The sequence below is a fragment of the Bombina bombina genome, chromosome 2, assembly GCF_027579735.1.
Source record: "Bombina bombina isolate aBomBom1 chromosome 2, aBomBom1.pri, whole genome shotgun sequence".
NCBI lineage: Eukaryota > Metazoa > Chordata > Amphibia > Anura > Bombinatoridae > Bombina > Bombina bombina.
Window position 1 is genome coordinate 74,474,646 of NC_069500.1, and position 26,671 is coordinate 74,501,316.

Consider the following 26,671-nt stretch of genomic DNA (forward strand, 5'->3'; position numbering starts at 1 on the left):
CTGCCAGACTCGTAATACCAGCGGGCGTTAAAAAGCAGCGTTGGGTCCTCTCAATGCTGCTTTTTAAGGCTAATGCAAGACTCGTAATCTAGGCAATATTTTTTAGCTTTGTAATTACCTTGTATCTAAGACTCTTCAAAGCTTTCAACTTAGAATACCAAGAGAACAAAGCAAATTTGATAAAGTAAAAAGTAAATTATAAAGTTGTTTAAAATTACATGCCCTATCTAAATCATGAAAGTTTAATTTTGACTTTACTATATCTTTAAATAAAGCAGACTCTTATCATTATTAGGGCACTACAGTATGCAATTTAAAAAAAGATCTGATTCTTTATTTATACAAAAAAAGTGAAAATCCTACATTATAGTGGCACTGGAAAGGAAAGGGTTAAAAGCTCACTACATACTTGTGTATATCTGCTCACTGAAGATCTGGGCAGTAAAACTGATTTATGAGCTTTGTTTTACCTCAATGCAGGCTGCACCATAAAGTGACAAGTTGTGTAGTGAAGGGTCATGGCAGGCAGATGATAGTGGATAATTTACTAGCTGCCAGAGTTGCTGATAAGCAGTGTTCTAAAATCCCCTGGCATCAAAAAAGTTAACTGTTTGGGAAGGGGTATTAAGTGCAGTGCCACTTAAGATTTACAGCTGTACCATTTCAGCTGTCCGGCAATGCTTAGGGGAAAGTGTTCCCACTTTGATTTAAAAGGTCTGCCATTTTAAACAGCCTTCTCCCTTGTTTATAACCATCATTTCTTGTTGCTTCTATAGCAACTGTAGTGTGTAAATAATTGCTTGGCTGTGTAATTACCTGAACTCTCTGGGTCCCTTAGGGCTAGGTTATGAGAGGAGCACTATTTAGTGCTCCCACTCGTGCGTTATCTTCGCTAGATGGAGGCGTGTGCTTGTATCGCAAGTTAAAAGTAAAACATTTTTCTTTCGAGCATAAACCCAAAACACGCAAAAAAATATCACAACTGCTTTAACTTCTTCTTCTGCAGAAGTCAATAAAGTGTGAACACGTTAAAAAAAACAACACACATACTCGCGCTAACCCGACCGCGTATATTTAAGATCGCTGGAACCCAACATGAAATATTAATTTTACAACAGAAGGGCTATCTCTGCTGTGAGAGCAGGATAGTCCAAAAAGAATGCTTGTTTGCACTTGAATTAAATTATTTAGTTTAGTTCGGTCGGTTACTGGAACTTGAGACAGAAAAATATGCCCAATTTTAAAATATAACCTTTATTAGTTGATTTCATAAAAAAGACAGCATGAAGTATGTGTGTATGCTACCCTTTGAAATGTTAAAAACACTCTCTCTGTTGCAATTATTTAATACTTAGCCATCACAGTATCTAATATATAGGATACTTAGTAATTCAATTATAAGACCTTAATAATGTTATGGGTGTAAATATCGGTTAATCTTCCCTGTGGCTATATGGCCTTATATATGGTCAATCTATTAGATTACCACAAAGGGATATTGGTATTTTATATACCCATTACACTTGAATACTGAGGTTGCAAAAATTAAACAACATGATACTATCTCCTAACTCCTTTATCATAACAGCCGATGTGGAATCATTGTACACCAATATCAAACATCATCTGGGTGAACAAGCAATTTCCTATTACTTAAGCACAAATGTGAATGACAATCATGAACACAATCAGTTTATTAAAGAATTATTACACTTTGTACTTCACCACAATTACTTTACATTTAAAGATCGCTTTTTCTTACAAACACAGGGTACCGCAATGGGTACAGCCTGTGCACCCACGTACGCAAACCTATTCCTAGGATGGTGGGAGAACTTAACAGTCTTCACTAGTGACAACGATAGATATACACAGTATATCCCTTGTTGGATTCGGTATATAGATGATATACTGTTTATTTGGGATGGCCCTGAACCAATACTATGTGAGTTTATGAATGTTTTAAACAATAACAAACTTAACATTAAACTCACATATGAATACAGTCAAGAACAGGTCAACTTCTTAGACTTACAAATACAAGTTAATCCAGAAGGAAGAGTAAGCACTACTATATATCGAAAAAAAACAGCCACTAACACTCTGCTGTATCATACTAGTGCCCATGCCACCTGTACTCTTAAGGCCATCCCAAAAGGTGAATTCACTAGGTTGAGAAGGAATTGCTCTGATTTAAATGTATTCAAGCAGGAAGCATCCAAACTCTCCAACAGGCTTCAAGACAGAGGCTATAGTAAAAGGTCAATAAAAAAAGCCAGAATACAGGCCTTACAGCAAGATAGACAAAAACTCCTTCAACCACGTCAGAAAAAGCAGGACAATAAACCAAGACTAATTACAACATACAACCCGCAAATAAAACAGATAACAACTATAATAAATGACCACTGGCATATCTTAAAAAATGATCCCCTACTTGCAACCCAGATCGGGGATAGAGTCTCAATTGGATATAAAAGACCGAAAAATCTTAAAGACACACTGGTCACTAGTCACTACATCCATAAGCCTAAAAGAGCCTGCCAATCGAAAGGGATGTTCCCATGTGGAACGTGTAATACATGTCCCAAGGTGTGGAAAATTAAGGACATTGATGATAAATATGCAAACAAACATATATTATCTGATCATTTCTCCTGTACTACAACAGGTGTTGTCTATGTCCTCCAGTGTCCATGTAAGCTGTTCTATGTCGGAATGACGACACGACAAATAAGGACACGAATCATGGAACATAGCAGAAATATTAGAAACGCCCGTAAAGACATGGAGAAAGATAAACAGATAACTAGTGTTGCTAGGCACTTCTATCATAAACACAACAGCAATGATTCATTGCTGAAATTTTCAGTACTGCAAAAGGCAACTTTAGGCATTAGAGGAGGCAACTTAGAACAAACACTACTCAAAATGGAGTGTAAATGGATACACCTACTGAATAGTGTCAAACCCCATGGACTTAATGATAACAATAACTATCATGTATATTTGGAATAAATTACTTAATACAGATTTACATACCATACAGTCAAACATATATGGTATAATCTACTTAACACATATTCAAATATCATATAACTAACTATAACTTCACCATTTATTCATTTTCTTTCACATACCCCTCTTGCACTCATTCCCTCTTTTAAGTAGAGGCAATATAGCTCCACTTTAAGCATTATAATTTCTTTTAAGTAATAAGTACAATGCTCACAATGACTACACAATATCACTTTCTCACATTATTTACTCATCACTCTCCTAGTTTCACTCACCCCCTTGTTTCATTTGTTCCCCCTTTTTTTATGCAGTACAAGTTTCTATTTAGCCTCACTTTAAGCATCGCAATCCCTTTTAGTTTATAAAGTTTAATGTGCAACATATGCTTATATTATAGCACCTCTTCACATTATTAAGCATCACCATTCATTTCCCATAAGCAGTTTCCAGCCAATGTCTTAATGGCTCTTGAATCACATAACCTTTCACCACACCTTATTCAAATTTATTTCACATGAGCGAATATTTATTTAAAATATTTTTTTTTTTTTCCTTTTCATCAAACAATAGCTGGTTCAACACCATGTTAGTATTCACCTTATTTCTATGTCACATCATAATACACTTATGATTCCACTTTATATATAGTGTACATTGTCAAATTTTAAAATATATGGAATTTATCTGTACAGGATTCCTATAACCTTACGGAAATAATTTTTTATTTCCTCCTCGCATTTGCAACTATGTGCGCCTGCAAAAATGAATACACAAGGTAACAAATTCTTAAAATATATGCAAGTGAAAAACTATTAAGTAACTTTAACATGCTTTACTTCACAATCCGTATTCATTCATGAGAAACATAACAACCATGTTGTTTACACGCTGTCTCCGTAGTAACGAAAATGACGCCAACTATCCAGTGATTGACGTAGGCTCTACCAATGTGAATAGCAATCCCCAACCTATCAGAGGTGAAAGGTGGGACATACGAAGCCTATATATTTCCGGAAGTATGCCGGCCCGGGTTACCCCTCTGAGGATGCGTTAAGTGAAACGCTGCGTCAGGGGTCCTCGTGTTTTTTTAATTGCCTCTCTGTTTGAAAAACTATTTATGTTACTTTAGCTTAAAAATTATTACTTTAAAAACCATACTTAGTAATTTGTGGCTGTTTACAGTCACAAGCAGGTATATCCTGTTGCTCTCTTTAGCGTAAAAAATTGTGTAACTTTCAGGTCTTCAGAGCATAATGCTAGCTTTGGTATATCAGCTTAAATAAGATTTATTAAGTTTCTAGCTAATAATTGTGCAGCGACACAGAATATATATTATAGAGGGGGAGAGAATAGCAATATACTAGAAATCTGATACCTTGTACTTAGTATATGACATTATACTAGATATTTTGGGTTAGCCACTACAAGCTAACAGTCTACAACGTTGCAGCAAATCTTAAACACAGGCAGTGTGACAAGACACAATATTTCACACTGGAATAAAAGCTGGATAAATTAAGAATAATCCAATTATATATTTGGCACAGATCTTGTGAGCTTGTTGAACTTTACATAATTTATCTTAATGTTGAATGACTATTACTAAATACTATAGCGTACAGTATCAGTAAATGCAGACTACAGCCAATCAAAACTAGTACATGCATGTTGACCCCCCTCATAATTGTAGACGGACTATTACATAGAAGCTAATCCAAACTCGACCGAATTACAAGACAACTAAGCAACATAGTTTTAGTTTTATACTGCAGTAACTCACTAAGTGATAACTCATATGAATAAGTGATATATACATAGATCAATATTCAGTTATGTGAAGCTTAACTCGTGAGTATTGGGTCTAGTTTTCTTGTTTAGACACATCTAACTAGAACCTTAATTTAAGCAATTAATAATCCAAATTCCTGAGCTGTGCTACACACATTACAATTTGTCATAACTTGAGAGCAAATTTACAAACTAAGACCTCAGTATTCAAGTGTAATGGGTATATAAAATACCAATATCCCTTTGTGGTAATCTAATAGATTGACCATATATAAGGCCATATAGCCACAGGGAAGATTAACCGATATTTACACCCATAACATTATTAAGGTCTTATAATTGAATTACTAAGTATCCTATATATTAGATACTGTGATGGCTAAGTATTAAATAATTGCAACAGAGAGAGTGTTTTTAACATTTCAAAGGGTAGCATACACACATACTTCATGCTGTCTTTTTTATGAAATCAACTAATAAAGGTTATATTTTAAAATTGGGCATATTTTTCTGTCTCAAGTTCCAGTAACCGACCGAACTAAACTAAATAATTTAATTCAAGTGCAAACAAGCATTCTTTTTGGACTATCCTGCTCTCACAGCAGAGATAGCCCTTCTGTTGTAAAAATAAGTTTTCCCTATGCTTATGCACTGCTTCCTAAGTGTTCAGACATTAATCTAAAATTGCATTACTGTAAGCAAAAATTAAAGTTAAGAAACAAAACACTTAGGCAGAATACTCTTTAAAACCTCACAAATAAAGGTTCAAACTTTTCCTTATCACGTTAGTACGTATACCTAGTGTTTATACTAGGTTTTCTTAAGAACCTATTACTGAGAACTATCACAATGAGTTTACAGAATGACTTACTACTAAGACAACAAAAAAGATCGCAAGATCTTAATTCTATTTTCAACACATCAAATGAACCACCTCAAAATGTAGGGGAGGATCAGATCAATGACCTTTTATGCCAGTCACACAAAACACTATACAAACATACAAAGAGATGGTGGAACTTACATTTTTTTCAAAAATACCTACAAGATAAAATGATCCCTAGAGGATTACGTATAAAGATGTTTCCTGGGTTTGATTTAAAAAAACCAGAACACATAGAAAGATGGGAAAAGGCACTGACAACCTGTTCATTCACACTAATACAAATACTAATAGAAGCAGACGAAGATGAAGTTGCTTCCTTAGAAGCAGAAATAAAAACTTACAATGATAATTTAAAAAACTTTGAAAATTTAGAAAAATTCACAAATCTCTATACTCAATACCAATCTGAACTGGACAAATTGGAAAATGAACTCATTCAAACAAAAAAACAGAAATATCAAAGAGATCAATCAGATTATCTAAACAAAAGAGTGTACAAATGGCAGAAAAGATACAACACTCGCTCAAGAAATAACAATCAGTATCAAAATACAACATTACAAAACGACAGCGAAACTGATATATCTGACTCTGACACTTCTATAGAAAGCATTAACAGTGAAATGAACATTCAGCCAAGGGTATATACCAGATTACAAACACAGGCCTTAACCCCTAATGACCCATCAGCTCCCTCAACATCTACTAGCCCCTCCTCTTTTTTAGGAATTACAACGGACAGGCAGCGCACAATACCAGGCAGCAACAAGGTACCAGATTCAAGACCCAACAAGCGCAAACCATCAACCACCCCTCAAAGAGAGACAAGAAGGAGACAACCAAGCCCATTCTCAAAGATCAGGATGGGCACTTAAAAATAATAAACTTAACTGACCACGTTCTAGATCAAACCCACATCTCTGTCCTGTCTAAAGGTCTTAGTTTTTGTCCAACAAACAAATTAAACAAATTTGAAGTTGTTAAAGATATTAATCTATATACTAGGAAGCTACTGTTGAAAAAACTATATGCCAAAAAAGAACTTGGAGATGACTGGACTATGACAGATCAATTAGCGTTGCAAGACTTACAAGACTTGTTAAATGACAACTCAGAAATTACTACCCCAGAAACTGATTGGAGAAAACAAATAAAAAATAAATCAAAGTATATTCCTCCTGGTAATCTATCTCCACAGATCCAAGTGTTTAATGAAATGGTTTGTGATAAAATAGAAAAACTGCCTGATCTCAAGATAAACCCTAATCTGACAAAACAAGAACAAAAAGCATTAAAAGAAATCCACACATGGCATGATACCATCATAAAGCAATCTGATAAAGGTGGTAATATAGTTCTATGGGAGAAGAACATGTATCTTGAAGAAGCCACTAAACAACTGGATAATAAACTCTGCTATAAAAAACTTTTTGGCAATCCTACTGCTATGTACAGTGAAAAATATAATAAGATCATAGATAAGGCTTATAAGGATAAAATCATTAACAGTACTGAGAAACAATTTCTATCTCAACAATATCCAACTACGGCCACATTCTACATGATCCCCAAGATACATAAAAATATCCACAAACCACCAGGCCGGCCCATAGTGTCAGGCAACGACAGTCTCACTGAAAAACCGAGTCAATACATCGACCAACGACTGAGAGAGTATTTATACACACTACCTTCGTATGTTAAGGACACTATGGAGGTATTGCAAAAATTAAACAACATGATACTATCTCCTAACTCCTTTATCATAACAGCCGATGTGGAATCATTGTACACCAATATCAAACATCATCTGGGTGAACAAGCAATTTCCTATTACTTAAGCACAAATGTGAATGACAATCATGAACACAATCAGTTTATTAAAGAATTATTACACTTTGTACTTCACCACAATTACTTTACATTTAAAGATCGCTTTTTCTTACAAACACAGGGTACCGCAATGGGTACAGCCTGTGCACCCACGTACGCAAACCTATTCCTAGGATGGTGGGAGAACTTAACAGTCTTCACTAGTGACAACGATAGATATACACAGTATATCCCTTGTTGGATTCGGTATATAGATGATATACTGTTTATTTGGGATGGCCCTGAACCAATACTATGTGAGTTTATGAATGTTTTAAACAATAACAAACTTAACATTAAACTCACATATGAATACAGTCAAGAACAGGTCAACTTCTTAGACTTACAAATACAAGTTAATCCAGAAGGAAGAGTAAGCACTACTATATATCGAAAAAAAACAGCCACTAACACTCTGCTGTATCATACTAGTGCCCATGCCACCTGTACTCTTAAGGCCATCCCAAAAGGTGAATTCACTAGGTTGAGAAGGAATTGCTCTGATTTAAATGTATTCAAGCAGGAAGCATCCAAACTCTCCAACAGGCTTCAAGACAGAGGCTATAGTAAAAGGTCAATAAAAAAAGCCAGAATACAGGCCTTACAGCAAGATAGACAAAAACTCCTTCAACCACGTCAGAAAAAGCAGGACAATAAACCAAGACTAATTACAACATACAACCCGCAAATAAAACAGATAACAACTATAATAAATGACCACTGGCATATCTTAAAAAATGATCCCCTACTTGCAACCCAGATCGGGGATAGAGTCTCAATTGGATATAAAAGACCGAAAAATCTTAAAGACACACTGGTCACTAGTCACTACATCCATAAGCCTAAAAGAGCCTGCCAATCGAAAGGGATGTTCCCATGTGGAACGTGTAATACATGTCCCAAGGTGTGGAAAATTAAGGACATTGATGATAAATATGCAAACAAACATATATTATCTGATCATTTCTCCTGTACTACAACAGGTGTTGTCTATGTCCTCCAGTGTCCATGTAAGCTGTTCTATGTCGGAATGACGACACGACAAATAAGGACACGAATCATGGAACATAGCAGAAATATTAGAAACGCCCGTAAAGACATGGAGAAAGATAAACAGATAACTAGTGTTGCTAGGCACTTCTATCATAAACACAACAGCAATGATTCATTGCTGAAATTTTCAGTACTGCAAAAGGCAACTTTAGGCATTAGAGGAGGCAACTTAGAACAAACACTACTCAAAATGGAGTGTAAATGGATACACCTACTGAATAGTGTCAAACCCCATGGACTTAATGATAACAATAACTATCATGTATATTTGGAATAAATTACTTAATACAGATTTACATACCATACAGTCAAACATATATGGTATAATCTACTTAACACATATTCAAATATCATATAACTAACTATAACTTCACCATTTATTCATTTTCTTTCACATACCCCTCTTGCACTCATTCCCTCTTTTAAGTAGAGGCAATATAGCTCCACTTTAAGCATTATAATTTCTTTTAAGTAATAAGTACAATGCTCACAATGACTACACAATATCACTTTCTCACATTATTTACTCATCACTCTCCTAGTTTCACTCACCCCCTTGTTTCATTTGTTCCCCCTTTTTTTATGCAGTACAAGTTTCTATTTAGCCTCACTTTAAGCATCGCAATCCCTTTTAGTTTATAAAGTTTAATGTGCAACATATGCTTATATTATAGCACCTCTTCACATTATTAAGCATCACCATTCATTTCCCATAAGCAGTTTCCAGCCAATGTCTTAATGGCTCTTGAATCACATAACCTTTCACCACACCTTATTCAAATTTATTTCACATGAGCGAATATTTATTTAAAATATTTTTTTTTTTTTCCTTTTCATCAAACAATAGCTGGTTCAACACCATGTTAGTATTCACCTTATTTCTATGTCACATCATAATACACTTATGATTCCACTTTATATATAGTGTACATTGTCAAATTTTAAAATATATGGAATTTATCTGTACAGGATTCCTATAACCTTACGGAAATAATTTTTTATTTCCTCCTCGCATTTGCAACTATGTGCGCCTGCAAAAATGAATACACAAGGTAACAAATTCTTAAAATATATGCAAGTGAAAAACTATTAAGTAACTTTAACATGCTTTACTTCACAATCCGTATTCATTCATGAGAAACATAACAACCATGTTGTTTACACGCTGTCTCCGTAGTAACGAAAATGACGCCAACTATCCAGTGATTGACGTAGGCTCTACCAATGTGAATAGCAATCCCCAACCTATCAGAGGTGAAAGGTGGGACATACGAAGCCTATATATTTCCGGAAGTATGCCGGCCCGGGTTACCCCTCTGAGGATGCGTTAAGTGAAACGCTGCGTCAGGGGTCCTCGTGTTTTTTTAATTGCCTCTCTGTTTGAAAAACTATTTATGTTACTTTAGCTTAAAAATTATTACTTTAAAAACCATACTTAGTAATTTGTGGCTGTTTACAGTCACAAGCAGGTATATCCTGTTGCTCTCTTTAGCGTAAAAAATTGTGTAACTTTCAGGTCTTCAGAGCATAATGCTAGCTTTGGTATATCAGCTTAAATAAGATTTATTAAGTTTCTAGCTAATAATTGTGCAGCGACACAGAATATATATTATAGAGGGGGAGAGAATAGCAATATACTAGAAATCTGATACCTTGTACTTAGTATATGACATTATACTAGATATTTTGGGTTAGCCACTACAAGCTAACAGTCTACAACGTTGCAGCAAATCTTAAACACAGGCAGTGTGACAAGACACAATATTTCACACTGGAATAAAAGCTGGATAAATTAAGAATAATCCAATTATATATTTGGCACAGATCTTGTGAGCTTGTTGAACTTTACATAATTTATCTTAATGTTGAATGACTATTACTAAATACTATAGCGTACAGTATCAGTAAATGCAGACTACAGCCAATCAAAACTAGTACATGCATGTTGACCCCCCTCATAATTGTAGACGGACTATTACATAGAAGCTAATCCAAACTCGACCGAATTACAAGACAACTAAGCAACATAGTTTTAGTTTTATACTGCAGTAACTCACTAAGTGATAACTCATATGAATAAGTGATATATACATAGATCAATATTCAGTTATGTGAAGTTTAACTCATGAGTATTGGGTCTAGTTTTCTTGTTTAGACACATCTAACTAGAACCTTAATTTAAGCAATTAATAATCCAAATTCCTGAGCTGTGCTACACACATTACAATTTGTCATAACTTGAGAGCAAATTTACAAACTAAGACCTCAGTATTCAAGTGTAATGGGTATATAAAATACCAATATCCCTTTGTGGTAATCTAATAGATTGACCATATATAAGGCCATATAGCCACAGGGAAGATTAACCGATATTTACACCCATAACATTATTAAGGTCTTATAATTGAATTACTAAGTATCCTATATATTAGATACTGTGATGGCTAAGTATTAAATAATTGCAACAGAGAGAGTGTTTTTAACATTTCAAAGGGTAGCATACACACATACTTCATGCTGTCTTTTTTATGAAATCAACTAATAAAGGTTATATTTTAAAATTGGGCATATTTTTCTGTCTCAAGTTCCAGTAACCGACCGAACTAAACTAAATAATTTAATTCAAGTGCAAACAAGCATTCTTTTTGGACTATCCTGCTCTCACAGCAGAGATAGCCCTTCTGTTGTAAAAATAAGTTTTCCCTATGCTTATGCACTGCTTCCTAAGTGTTCAGACATTAATCTAAAATTGCATTACTGTAAGCAAAAATTAAAGTTAAGAAACAAAACACTTAGGCAGAATACTCTTTAAAACCTCACAAATAAAGGTTCAAACTTTTCCTTATCATGAAATATTAATATTTCACATTCCAATGTTCTTCCCATAGCACAATATGTTTTATGTATTCTTAAATAGTGATGTCGCGAATTGTTCGCCGGCAAATAGTTCCCGGTGAACATAGCAATGTTCGATCCGCCCCCTATTCATCATCATTGAGTAAACTTTGACCCTGTACCTCACAGTCAGAATACACATTACAGCCAATCAGCAGCAGACCCTCCCTCCCAGACCCTCCCACCTCCTGGACAGCATCCATTTTAGATTCATTTGGAAGCTGCATTCTTAGTGAGAGGAGGGACAGTGTAGCTGCTGCTGATTTAATAGGGAAATCGATAGCTAGGCTAGTGTATTCAGTGTCCATTACAGTCATGAAGGACTCATCTGATCCCTGCTGTAAGAATAGCACCCCAAAAAGCCCTTTTTTAGGGCTAGAACATCAGTCTGCTTTTTTTTTTTCCTGTGTAATCTAATTGCAGTTGCCTGCCTGCCTGCCAGCATGTGTGTCAGGCTCACAGCGTATACTGTGCCCACTTGCCCAGTGCCACCACTCATATCTGGTGTAACAGTAGTGTACATTTAAAAAAAAAAAAAAAACTTTTTTGACTGTGAAATAATAGCAGACATCTGCCAGTACCCAAGATGGCCGCCAATAAGGCAGATGGGGAGGGTTAGAGAGCTGTTTTGGGGGGATCAGGGAGTTTGGGGGCTAAGGGGGGATGCTACACTACAGCATATGTAAATATGCTAAAAAATATTTTAAAACCTTTTATTTTAGTACTGGCAGACTTTCTGCCAGTACTTAAGATGGCGGGGACAGTTGTGGGGTGTGGGAGGGAAGGGAGCTGTTTGGGAGGGATCAGGGGGTCTGATGTGTCAGGTGGGAGGCTGATCTCTACACTAAAGCTAAAATTAACCCTGCAAACTCCCTACAAACTAACCTAATTAACCCCTTCACTGCTAGCCATAATACACGTGTGATGCGCAGCAGCATTTAGCGACCTTCTAATTACCAGAAAGCAACGCCAAAGTCATATATATCTGCTATTTCTGAACAAAGGGGATCCCAGAGAAGCATTTACAACCATTTGGGCCATAATTGCACACGCTGTTTGTAAATAATTTCATTGAGAAACCTAAAATTGAGAAAAAATTTAAGTTTTTTTTAAATTTGATCATATTTGGTGGTGAAATGGTGGCATGAAATATACCAAAATGGGCCTAAAATTAACTCTACATGCTCCCTAATTAACCCCTTCACTGCTGGGCATAAAACACGTGTGGTGCGCAGTGGCATTTAGCAGCATTCTAATTACCAAAAAGCAACGCCAAAGCCATATAAGTCTGCTATTTCTGAACAAAGGGGATCCCAGAGAAGCATTTACAACCATTTATGCCATAATTGCAAAGTTGTTTGTAAATAATTTCTGTGAGAAACCTAAAGTTTGTGAAAAAGTGAACATTTTTTTTTATTTGTTGTCTACTACACTACACTTAAGCTAAAATTAACTCTACAAGCTGCCTACATGCTCCCTAATTAACCCCTTCACTGCTGGGCATAAAACACGTGTGTGTGGTGCGCAGTGGCATTTACCAGCCTTCTAATTACCAAAAAGCAATGCCAAAGCCATATAAGTCTGCTATAATGGCATGTCTGGCACACAGTGTTGGGGCAAGGGTCCATCTGACCACTGATACCTGGTCTGCAAAGCATGGTCAGGGCAGGTATATCACCTACACTGCGCACTGTGAAGCGGGCCTAACCCTTACACGTAACCCTTACACTACCTGATCGATACAACATCATATCTGATGTTTTAAAGCACGTTATTCCCAACAATTTAGGAATGTTAGGTGATTTATGCCCTTTATGGATTAAAACCAGACTCTGCATCAACTATGTAATTTTCCATGGGAGTTTTGCCATGGATCCCCCTCCGGCATGCCACAGTCCAGGTGTTAGTGCCCTTGAAACAACTTTTTCATCACTATTGTGGCCAGAAAGAGTCCCTGTGGGTTTTAAAATTCGCCTGCCTATTGAAGTCTATGGCGGTTCGCCCGGTTTGCTGGTTCGCAAACTTTTGTGGAAGTTCGAGTTCTCCGTTCGCAAACCCAAATTTTTAGGTTCGCGACATCACTATTCTTAAATACATATTTCTATATTTGTCTGTATGTACCTATACCTATATATCTATTGCTATAGATGTATAGGTATAGATATGTATTTTACATTAACAGTATCAGGTATATATAGAAATATATACCGGTATTTAATAATAAAAGTACATTATTTTCTATGTGAAGAACATAGGAATGTAAAATATGCGTTTTGTGTTTCGTGTTTCGCAATTTTGATTTTAATGCAGTCGTGTTTGGGCAACTGAAATTGTATTAATCTTAAGGCGTGTTATTAAAATATTTCATACCAAATATTTTTAAAAAATTATAAAAATTATAAAAAATTATTAAACATACTGTAACATATTCTAAATAATCCACAAAATATCTATATATTTTACAGTATATTTAATAATTTCTATACAGGTAGATTACGAGTTATGTGCGCTAGAGGGTTTTTTAACGAACGCAACAAAGGTTGCGTTATTTCACCCTCTATAAGGCAGCCATTACAAGTTTTGAAACAGCCGGCTTGTGCGTGCGATATGGTTGCGTTAAGCTCCATACCGCACAAAATACAAGCACTGTTTTGATGTGCTCGTGCATGCTTTCCCCATAGACATCAATGGGGAGAGTGGGTTAGAAAAAACCTAACACCTGGGATTGTGGAATGAAAAGCTCCGTAACGCAGCCCCATTGATGTCTATGGGGAAAAAAAAGTTATGTTTTAACCTAACACCCTCACATAAACCCCACGTCTAAACACCCCTAATCTGCTGCCCCGAACATCGCCACCACCTACATATTGTTATTAACCCCTAATCTGCAGCTCCCAATATTGCAGCCACCAAAATAAAACTATTAACCCCAAATCCTCCGCTCCCGTTATCATCGCCACTATACTAAAGTTATTAACCCCATTCCCCTGCACCCCAACATCGCCCACACTATAATAAATCTATTAACCCCTATTCCGCAGCTCGCCGACATCGCCACCACTAAATAAATTTAGTAACCCCTAAACCCCTGGCCTCCCACATCCATGCTTCTAAACAAACCTATTAACCCCTTAACCGCCAGCCCGCACATTGCAACAACCTAAATTAAACTATATTAACCCTAACCCTAACACCCGCTAACTTTTTAACATAATTAAAATAGAGCTAAATTAAAGTTACAATTATTAATTAAATAATACCTATTTAAAACTAAATTCATACTTACCTGTAAAATAAAACCTAAGCTAGCTACAATATAACTAATAGTTATATTGTAGCTAGCTTAGGTTTTATTTTTATTTCACAAGTAAGTTTGTATTTTTTTTAACTAGGTAGACTAGTTAGTAAATAGTTATTAACTATTTACTAACTACCTAGTTAAAATAAGTACAAACTTACCTGTGAAATTAAACCTAAGCTGTCTTACACTAAAATCTAACATTACAAAAATAAAAAAACCTACCATTACAAAAAAATAAAAAACACTTAAATTAAAAAAAAAAAACTACCATGACAAAAAATAACAAACTAACGCCTAGATTACGAGTTTGGCGTTAACAGGGGTGCGTTGCTAATGAGGCTTTTTTTTCTAACGCTACCTTAAAGGGACAGTCTACACCAAATTTTTTCTTATTTAAAAAGATAGATCATCCCTCTATTACCCATTCCCCGTTTTTGCATAACCAACACAGTTATATTAATATACTTTTTACTTCTGTGATTACCTTGTATCTAAGCCTTTGCAGACAGCCTCCTTATCTAAGTGCCTTTGACAGACATGCAGTGTAGTCAATCAGTGAAGACTCCTAAATAACTTCACAGGAGTGAGCACAATGTTATCTATATGACACATGTGAACTAGCACAGTCTAACTGTGAAAAACTTTTAAAATGCTCTGAGCTAGGAGGCGGGTTTCAACTGTTTAGAAATCAGTTTGAGCCTAGCTAGGTTTAGCTTTTCAAAAATACCACCAAGGGAACAAAGCAAATTTGATGATAAAAGTAAATTGGAAAGTTGTTTAAAATTGCATGCCCTATCTGAATCATGAAAGTTTAGTTTTGAGTAGACTGTCCCTTTAAGCCAACGCTGGTATTACAGGTTTTTTTAAACCTGGTGTTAGCCACAAAAAGGTGAGCGTAGAGCAAAATTTAGCTCCACATCTCACCTCAATACCAGCGTTGCTTACGGTAGCGGTAAGCTGGCTAAACGTGCTTGTGCACGATTTCCCCATAGGATACAATGGGGCTGAGCTGGCTGGAAAAAAACCTAACACCTGTAAAAAAGCAGCGTCCAACTTCTAACGCAGCCTCATTGTTTCCTATGGGAAAATAAAAAATATGTCTACACCTAACACCCTAACATGAACCCTGAGTCTAAACACTGCTAATCTTACACTTATTAACCCTTAATCTGCCGCCACCACTATCGCTGACACCAGATTATATTATTAACCCCCTAAAATGCTGCTTCGGACACAGCCGCCACCTACATTATCCCTATAAACCCCTAATCTACTGCCCCCAACATCGACGCCACCAACATTATACTTATAAACACCTAATCTGCCGCCCCCAACGTCGCCGCCACCTACCTACAATTATTAACCCCTAATCTGCCGACCGGACATCGCCGCCACTTTAATAAATGTATTAACCCCCTAAACCACCGCACTCCCGCCTCACAAACACTAGCTAAATTTTATTAACCCCTAATCTGCCACCCCCAACGTTGCCAAAACCTACCTACATTTATTAACCCCTAATCTTCTGACCCCAACGTCGCCGCTACTATAATACATTTATTAACCAATAAACCTAAGTCTAACCCTAAGTCTAACACCCTCCTAACTTAAATATAATTTAAATTAAACTAAATACATTTAACATAATTAAATAAATTAATCCTATTTAAAACTAAATACTTACCTATAAAATAAACCCTAAGATAGCTACAATATAACTAATAGTTACATTGTAGCTAGCTTAGGGTTTATTTTTATTTTATAGGCAACTTTGTATTTATTTTAATTAGGTACAATAGTTATTAAATATTTATTAACTATTTAATAACTACCTAGCTAAAATAAGTATAAAATTACCTGTAAAATAAATCCTAACCTAAGTTACAATTACACTACACTATAATTAAATTACCTAAACCACAATTACCAACCACAATTAATTACAATTTAATTCAATAAACTAAATTATGAAAAAAAACACACTAAATTACAGAAAATAAAAAAAGAATTACAAGAATTTTAAACTAATTACACCTAATCTAATCCCCCTAATACAATAAAAAAGCCCCCCAAAATAATAAAATTTCCCTACCCTATACTAAATTACAAATAGCCCTTAAAAGGGCCCTTTTGCAGGGCATTGCCCTAAAATAATCAGCTCTTTTACCTGTAAAAGAAAAATACAATACCCCCAACATTAAAACCCACCACCCACACACCCCTACTCTAAAACCCACCCAATCCCCCCTTAAAAAAACCTAACACTAACCCCCTGAAGATCACCCTACCTTGAGCCGTCTTCACCCAGCCAGGCACAAGTGGTCCTCCATACGGCAGAAGTCTTCATCCAATTGGGGGAGAAGAGGTCCTCCAGATGGCAGAAGGCTTCATCCAAGCGGCATCTTCTATCTTCATCCTTCCGGAGCGGAGTGGAGCCATCTTCAATCCAGCCGACGCGGAGCCATCCTCTTCAAATTACGTCCTAACGAAGAATGAAGGTTCCTTTAAATGACGTCATCCAAGATGGCGTCCCTTGAATTCCGATTGGCTGATAGGATTCTATCAGCCAATCGGAATTAAGGTAGGAAAAATCCTATTGGCTGATGCAATCAGCCAATAGGATTGAGCTTGCATTCTATTGGCTGATTGGAACAGCCAATAGAATGCCAGTTCAATCCTATTGGCTGATTGCATCAGCCAATAGGATTTTTCCTACCTTAATTCCGATTAGCTGATAATATCCTATCAGCCAATCGGAATTCAAGGGACGCCATCTTGGATGACGTCATTTAAAGGAACCTTCATTCTTCGTTAGGACGTCATTTGAAGAGGATGGCTCCGCGTCGGCTGGATTGAAGATGGCTCCGCTCCGGAAGGATGAAGATATAAGATGCCGCTTGGATGAAGCCTTTTGCCGTCTGGAGGACCTCTTCTGCCCCGATCGGATGAAGACTTCTGCCGTATGGAGGACCTCTTGTGCCCGGCTGGGTGAAGACGGCTCAAGGTAGGGTGATCTTCAGGGGGTTAGTGTTAGGTTTTTTAAGGGGGGATTGGGTGGGTTTTAGAGTAGGGGTGTGTGGGTGGTGGGTTTTAATGTTGGGGGGGTATTGTATTTTTCTTTTACAGGTAAAAGAGCTGATTATTTGGGGGCAATGCCCCGCAAAAGGCCCTTTTAAGGGCTATTTGTAATTTAGTATAGGGTAGGGAAATTTTATTATTTTGGGGGGCTTTTTTATTTTATTAGGGGGATTAGATTAGGTGTAATTAGTTTAAAATTCTTGTAATTCTTTTTTTATTTTCTGTAATTTAGTGTTTGTTTTTTTCCGTAATTTAGTTTATTGAATTTAATTGTAATTAATTGTAGGCAGTTTAGGTAATTAATTTAATTATAGTGTAATGTTAGGTGTAATTGTAACTTAGGTTAGGATTTATTTTACAGCTAATTTTGTACTTATTTTAGCTAGGTAGTTATTAAATAGTTAATAACTATTTAATAACTATTGTACCTAGTTAAAATAAATACAAAGTTGCCTGTAAAATAAATATAAATCCTAAACTAGCTACAATGTAACTATTAGTTATATTGTAGCTATCTTAGGGTTTATTTTATTGACAAGTATTTAGTTTTAAATAGGATTAATTTATTTAATTAGGTTAAATGTATTTTGTTTAATTTAAATTATATTTAAGTTAGGGGGGTTAGGTTTAGACTTAGGTTTAGGGGTTAATAACTTTAAAATAGTAGTGGCGGCGATGTTAGGGACGGCAGATTAGGGGTTAATAAAATGTAACTAGTGTTTGCGAGGCGGGAGTGCGGCAGTTTAGGGGTTAATACATTTATTAAAGTGGCGGCGATGTCCGGTCAGCAGATTAGGGGTTAATAATTGTAGGTAAATGGCGGCGACGTTGGGGGCGGCAGATTAGGGGTTAATAAATATAATGTAGGTTTTGGCGATGTTAGGGGCAGCAGATTAGGGGTTCATAGGTATAATGTAAATGGCGGCGATGTCCAGTCGGCAGATTAGGGGTTAAAAAAAAATATTTTAGTGTTTGCGATGTGGGGGGGCCTCGGTTTAGGGGTTAATAGGTAGTTTATGGGTGTTAGTGTACATTGTAGCACTTTAGTTAAGAGTTTATGTTCCGGCGTTAGCCCATAAAACTCTTAACTACTGACTTTTAAATGCGGTCGAAGCCTTGACAGGAGAGGGTCTACCGCTCACTTCTTCCAAGACTTGTAATACCAGCGTTAGGCAAATCCCATTAAAAAGATAGGATACGCAATTTACATAAGGGGATTTGCGGTAGCCTCGAGTCACGGAAGAAAAGTGAGCAGTGAGCCTGTACCTGTCAGACTCGTAATACCAGCATCAGGTAAAAAGCAGCGTTGGGACCTCTCAACGCTACTTTTAAGGCACAAACTCGTAATCTCGGTGTAAATGATCCAAAACAATAAAAACATTCCTATTCTAATACCATTTAAAAAAATAAAAAATAACCCAACCCAAAATAAACACCCCTAATCTATAATAAACTACCAAGGGCTATTAAAAGGGCCTTTTGTGGGCCCTTAAAAGGACCTTTTGTTGGGCATTGCTCTAAAGATATCAGCTCTTTTTCTACAAAAGAAAAACAAACAACCCCTAACAGTATACAAACACCCACCCCCAAAACCCACAAAATAAAAATAAAGTAAAAACTAATCTACCAATTGCCCTGAAAATGGCATTTGTATGGGCATTGCCCTAAAAAGGGCATTCAGCTCTTTTTGCTGCCCATTGAAAATAAAAATGGCTATTCTAAAAAGAAAACCCACTCCAAAATGAAAAAAAAAAAAACATTACACAAAATAACAAACAAATTATCCAAAATAATAATAATTGTTCCTATTCTAATAACCATTTAAAAAAAAAAAAACACCCCAAAATAAAAAAATCTAATCTATAATAAACTACCAATAGCCCTTAAAAGGGCCTTTTGTAGGGCAGCTCTTTTACCTGAAAAAAAATACAAAGACCCGCAAACATTACAAACCCCCACCCCCCAAACCCACAAAATAAATAAAACTATCTGAAAAAACCTAATCTACCCATTGCCCTGAAAAGGGCATTTGTATGGGCATTGCATTTACAAAGGCATTTAGCTCTTTTGAATTGCCCTGAAAAGGGCAATTAGCTCTTTTAAGAAAAGCCAAAACCCTAAAATAAAAAAAACTCACCCAAATTTTTTAAAAAAACCTAACACTAACCTCTCTTTAGGTACTCACAGTTGCTGAAGTCCCGCTGATGGATCTTCATCCCGGGGCCTCTATCTTCATCCAGGCGGCTCCATCTTCATCCAGGCGGCTCCATCTTCATCCAGACGGAATCTTCTATCTTCATCCCGGCGGCGCGGAGCGGGTCCATCTTCAAAACAGCCAATAAGATGAGAGCTTCTGAAATTCTATTGGCTGTTCAAATCAGCCAATAGAATTTCAGTAGCTCTCATCCTATTGACTGATTTGAACAGCCAATAGGGTTTCAATAGCTTTCATCTTATTGGCAGATTTGAATTCCCAAAATCAAATCAGCCAATAGGAATGCAAGGGACGCCATTTTGAATTGCGCACCTTGCATTGAAGATTCAGTATACGGCGGCGACCGCATGAAGAGGATTCTCTGCGCCGGATGTCTTCAGGATGGACCCGCGCCACCGGGATGAAGATATAAAATGCTGCCGGGATGAAGATAGAAGATGCCGCCTGGATGGATGAAGACCTCGCCACCTGGATGTCCGGACTTCAGAAACTGTAAGTGGATCTTCGGGGGTTAGTGTTAGGACATTTTAAACATTTTTGGGTGTTTTTTTTTTTTTTAGTTTAGGGTTTGGGCTTTTCTTAAAAGAGCTAAATGCCATTTTCAGGGCAATGCAAAAGAGCTAAATGCCCTTTTAAGGGCAATGCCCAAACAAATGCCCTTTTCAGGGCAATGGGTAGCTTAGGTTTTTGTTAGAGTTATTTTTTTTATTTTGGGGGGTTGGTTGGGTGGTGGGTTTTACTGTTGGGGGGGGTCTTTTTTTTGCAGCTAAAAGAGCTGCCCTACAAAAAGCTCTTTTAAGGGCTATTGGTAGTTTTTTTTAGGCTAGGGTTTTTTTTATTTTGGGTGGGCTTTTTATATTTATAGGGTTATTAGATTAGGTGTAATTCTTTTTTATTTTTTATAATTTCTTTTATTATTTTTTGTAATTAGATACTTTGTAATTTTTATAGTAGTGTTAGGATTTTTTTAATGTGTATTTTAGTTTTCTTTAATTGGTAGTTAGTTTAATTTTAGTTTAATACTTATATTAGTTTAATTGTTAGTTTAAACTTAGTTTTTTTAATTTGACAGGTAAGTTTTAATTTAATTTAAAATAGGGAAATTGTAATTTTAATATAAATTTAGGGGGACGTTAGGTTTAGAGTTTACTAGTTTAAATTAGTTTATTGCGATGTTGTGGGCTTTCAGTTTAGGGGTTAATAGTTTAATTTAGTATATTTTGCTGTGGGGGCTTGCGGTTTAGGGGTTAATAGATTTATTATAGTGGTGGTGGTGTAGGGATTAACTTAAGTATAGTGGGGGTGATGTGGCCGGGCGGCAGATTAGGGGTTAATAATATTTAAATAGTTTTTGTGATGCAGGAGGGCGGCGGTTTAGGGGTTAATAACTTTATTATAGTGGTGACGATGTCTGAGAGTGGTGGAATAGGGGTTAATAAATAATATTATTGGCGGCGATGTCGGGAGTGGCAGATTAGGGGTTAATAAATTTAATATAGTGTTTGCGATGCGGGAGGGCTTTGGTTAAGGGATTAATAGGTAGTTTATGGGTATACTTTGTAACACTTTAGTTATGAGTTTTATGTAACAGTTTTGTTGCGTAAAACTCATAACTACTGCTCTCAGATGGCGTAACGGATCTTGTTGTTATAGGGTTAACGCAAGCTTTTTAGCCTCAATGTAAAACTTGCAATGTCTGCACTATGGAAGTCCCATGAAAAAGCGTAATTTTTACGAGTGCGGGACTGACATTGCGTTACAGGCTAAAAGGCTTGCTGTACCGATAAGACTTGTAATGGCTACATTGCTGTTTTAACGCTGAAATTACCATTTTTTTAGCATTAAAACACAAACGCACAACTCGTAATCTACCTGATTATTATTTTTAAAATATTTTATATGTAATATTTCAATAACACCCATTAAGAATACTATGTTTTTAGGTGCGGTAAACCCGACATTGTTAAAATCTAAATCGCAAAACCTGATGTTCCAAACGCATATTTTACATTTCTATGTTCTTTGCATAGAAAATAATAAGCTTGTGCATTCAGATCCTTTGTTAGGATTCGAATGCGGAATGTTGTGATCTTGCATCAGAATAAATCCTGCTCTGAAATTAGCCAAATAGCGCTTACTTCTGCATTCGGATCCTAACAAAGGATCAAAATGCACAAGCATAGAAAATAATGTACTTTTTATTAGTAAGTATATATATATACATTGGTTACCATTCATGTAAAAAACATATCTATACCTATGTATCTATAGGAATATAGATACAGGTATAGGTGTATACATATAGATGTAGAAACATGTATTTACAACAAAAAGGACATGATCCTGTAAGTACAGTAAATATACAGTAAAAAACATAAATACATATGAACTAAAATATATATATACATATATATATATAGAAACAAACAGCAATGAGGTTTCCAATGAACGCTTGCTTTAAAATCACTGACAATTGGTAAAACACTCAGGCCTAGATTTGGAGTTCGGCGGTAAAAGGGCTGTTAACGCTCCGCAGGCTTTTTTCTGGCCGCACCATAAAATTAACTCTGGTATCGAGAGTTCAAACAAATGCTGCGTTAGGCTCCAAAAATGGAGCGTAGAGTATTTTTACCGCAAATGCAACTCTCGATACCAGAGTTGCTTACGGACGCGGCCGGCCTCAAAAACGTGCTCGTGCACGATTCTCCCATAGGAAACAATGGGACTGTTTGAGCTGAAAAAAAACCTAACACCTGCAAAAAAGCAGCGTTCAGCTCCTAACGCAGCCCCATTGTTTCCTATGGGGAAACACTTCCTACGTCTGCACCTAACACTCTAACATGTACCCCGAGTCTAAACACCCCTAACCTTACACTTATTAACCCCTAATCTGCCGCCCCCCGCTATCGCTGACCCCTGCATATTTTGTTTAACCCCTAATCTGCTGCTCCGTAAACCGCCGCAACCTACGTTCTCCCTATGTACCCCTAATCTGCTACCCCTAACACCGCCGACCCCTATATTATATTTATTAACCCCTAATCTGCCCCCCACAACGTCGCCGACACCTGCCTACACTTATTAACCCCTAATCTGCCGAGCGGACCTGAGCGCTACTATAATAAAGTTATTAACCCCTAATCCGCCTCACTAACCCTATCAGAAATAGTATTAACCCCTAATCTGCCCTCCCTAACATCGCCGACACCTACCTTCAATTATTAACCCCTAATCTTCCGATCGGAGCTCACCGCTATTCTAATAAATGGATTAACCCCTAAAGCTAAGTCTAACCCTAACACTAACACCCCCCTAAGTTAAATATAATATTTATCTAACGAAATAAATTAACTCTTATTAAATAACTTATTCCTATTTAAAGCTAAATACTTACCTGTAAAATAAATCCTAATATAGCTACAATATAAATTATAATTATATTATAGCTATTTTAGGATTAATATTTATTTTACAGGCAACTTTGTAATTATTTTAACCAGGTACAATAACTATTAAATAGTTAAGAACTATTTAATAGTTACCTAGTTAAAATAATAACAAATTTACCTGTAAAATAAATCCTAACCTAAGATATAATTAAACCTAACACTAGACTATCAATAAATTAATTAAATAAACTACCTACAATTATCTACAATTAACCTAACACTACACTATCAATAAATTAATTAAACACAATTCCTACAAATAACTACAATTAAATAAACTAGCTAAAGTACAAAAAATAAAAAAGAACTAAGTTACAGAAAATAAAAAAATATTTACAAACATAAGAAAAATATTACAACAATTTTAAACTAATTACACCTACTCTAAGCCCCCTAATAAAATAACAAAGCCCCCCAAAATAAAAAATTCCCTACCCTATTCTAAATTAAAAAAGTTACAAGCTCTTTTACCTTACCAGCCCTGAACAGGGCCCTTTGCGGGGCATGCCCCAAGAATTTCAGCTCTTTTGCCTGTAAAAAAAAACATACAATACCCCCCGATCAGCCAATAGAATGCGAGCTCAATCTGATTGGCTGATTGGATCGGCCAATCGGATTGAACTAGATTCTGATTGGCTGATTCCATCAGCCAATCAGAAAATTCCTACCTTAATTCCGATTGGCTGATAGAATCCTATCAGCCAATCGGAATTCGAGGGACGCCATCTTGGATGACGTCCCTTAAAGGAACAGTCATTCGTCGTTCAGTCGTCGGTCCGGATGGATGTTCCGCGCTGGATGTCTTCAGGATCCTGCCGCTTCGCTCCGGATGGAAGAAGATCGAAGATGCCGCTTGGAGAAGATGTTTGCCGGTCCGGATGTCCTCTTCTTGCCGGATAGGAGGAAAACTTTGGAGCCTCTTCTGGACCGGATTATGGATCGCCAACCCCCGCTTGGGTTGGATGAAGATCTTGGAGCCAGGACGGATCGGTGATACCTGGATGGTAAAGACAAGGTAGGAAGATCTTCAGGGGCTTAGTGTTAGGTTTATTTAAGGGGGGTTTGGGTTAGATTAGGGGTATGTGGGTGGTGGGTTGTAATGTTGGGGGGGGGTATTGTATGTTTTTTTTTACAGGCAAAAGAGCTGAAATTCTTGGGGCATGCCCCGCAAAGGGCCCTGTTCAGGGCTGGTAAGGTAAAAGAGCTTGTAACTTTTTTAATTTAGAATAGGGTAGGGAATTTTTTATTTTGGGGGGCTTTGTTATTTTATTAGGGGGCTTAGAGTAGGTGTAATTAGTTTAAAATTGTTGTAATATGAGACTTCCGGTGGGTGGGCCAAGGGAGCAGCAGCGGGTGAAGGGAGCTCTGCATAAATCAGCATAAAAAACGAACTTTAAACCCAATTCTAGGCTGCCCTTTGCCTTGCTGTTACAACCCCTGTGGCCACTAATAATTCCTTGACAGAGTTTGCTGTCCGGAGTGGAGGTGAAGTGTGAGAGACTCCCTCCACACTTATTACAGGAGCTGTACATCGCTCCCCCACGGAGGGCCAAAACAAGACATGCTGAAGTGGCGCATCGCATACATACAGCACGGGAGGCTGTAAAAAAAAGACCCGCTTACTTACACAGACGGCTGGTAGAATCCGGAGGGTGACTGATCTCGTTACGGAGACACTTACTGGGAGGAAAGCGCCATCGAGCCCCCACGTGGATCACAGCCTGCTTCTGCCGCCACATCACGACAGGGCCTGATAACCGCATTGCTCCAGGGGTTTGCTGTCGGCCAGACTGAGAGGCAGACCTGCTGGTCGCAGACCCCGACATCGGCGGACCCGTTTGGGCTAAATACATCGGAGTAGAGGACACAGAGGAAATCTCGGCGGGCGCGAAAACAGGCGCCATCTTGACAGGGAGGCTTCTAACCCGCATGGCGATAGCAGGCTCCGGAGTACAGAGGGGGTAAAGTATCGCACTCAAACACAGCTACAGAAACTTTTAATAACAACAACACCCTTGTGTGTAGGGACGTGTGATCTGGTTAATGTCCCCCAAAGCTACCTGAGGGTTTGGAGACACGGGCCCCTATTGTACTCCTTGTCACAACTTTTAACTCAGCTCTTGCCAAGCACACTGAGCGTACTTCTGTGAAGGAGACAAGTATCTTTATCTAAAGTGCCTAACAGGGCTGCCTGCACAGCATACCTTTAAGGTCACTATCAAGACCAGGAACTTTGAATCTCAGAAGGCCTCCTATAGACAGTGCTTAACTTTGGGGTTTATTACTTAGCCCACACAGTGGACCCTTTTAACACCCGGCAGTGAAGTCATACAACCCCGGCCATTTTTCGTCATTGCTAATTGCAGGCATTGGGCCTACTCTTGTGTGGAAAGAGGATTCTTTGTTCTGACAGAAAAGAAAAGGAAGAAGGGGAAAAGAATATAAAGAGAAACACAGCAGTACTAACTGCACAACAGCCCTTGCGGGACACTACTACTAGGGGCAGGAACATTTGATTCTGCAAGACCTTCCAGGGTCTGAGTTTGTGGATAATCTACACTTTAACCTTTGGACCCACCAATTTGCCACTCTCACTGCATACCTGGCAATAAAACTGTACAATCAGTTAACGCTGATATTCCCAGCACATAGAGTAGCTAACACTGGGCCTATACCCACCTGAGGGGATACATAAGGGTTGCTGCACTGCTGAACTTGTGCTGCCTCCCATCTACAATAGTGGGAAAAGGAAATATTTTATTTATAACCACTGTTGTGCTTAATATATGCATTAACCCATGTTTTTCTCCCATGCTAGGAAACTGTTATTTTCCACTAGATAACCCACAGGTACTGTGTTACATATTGGTTGAGAGGGGTTTACTGGTTGATTGATAGAACATTATTCTTATCATTCCCTGTGGTGTATAGAGTGACACGTAGTCAATACCTCACACGCCGCTCAGATCAGCAGATTTGCTCTCTCCTATTTTTACCCCAGGACCGTACAATTAGATAGCACGGTCACCCCAGGTTAATCCTTAAGAGACCTTTTGTGTCCCCTTACCCTTTTGAAGGGGCATTAGCAAACCGCTGCGCTGACAGGCCTGTGTTGA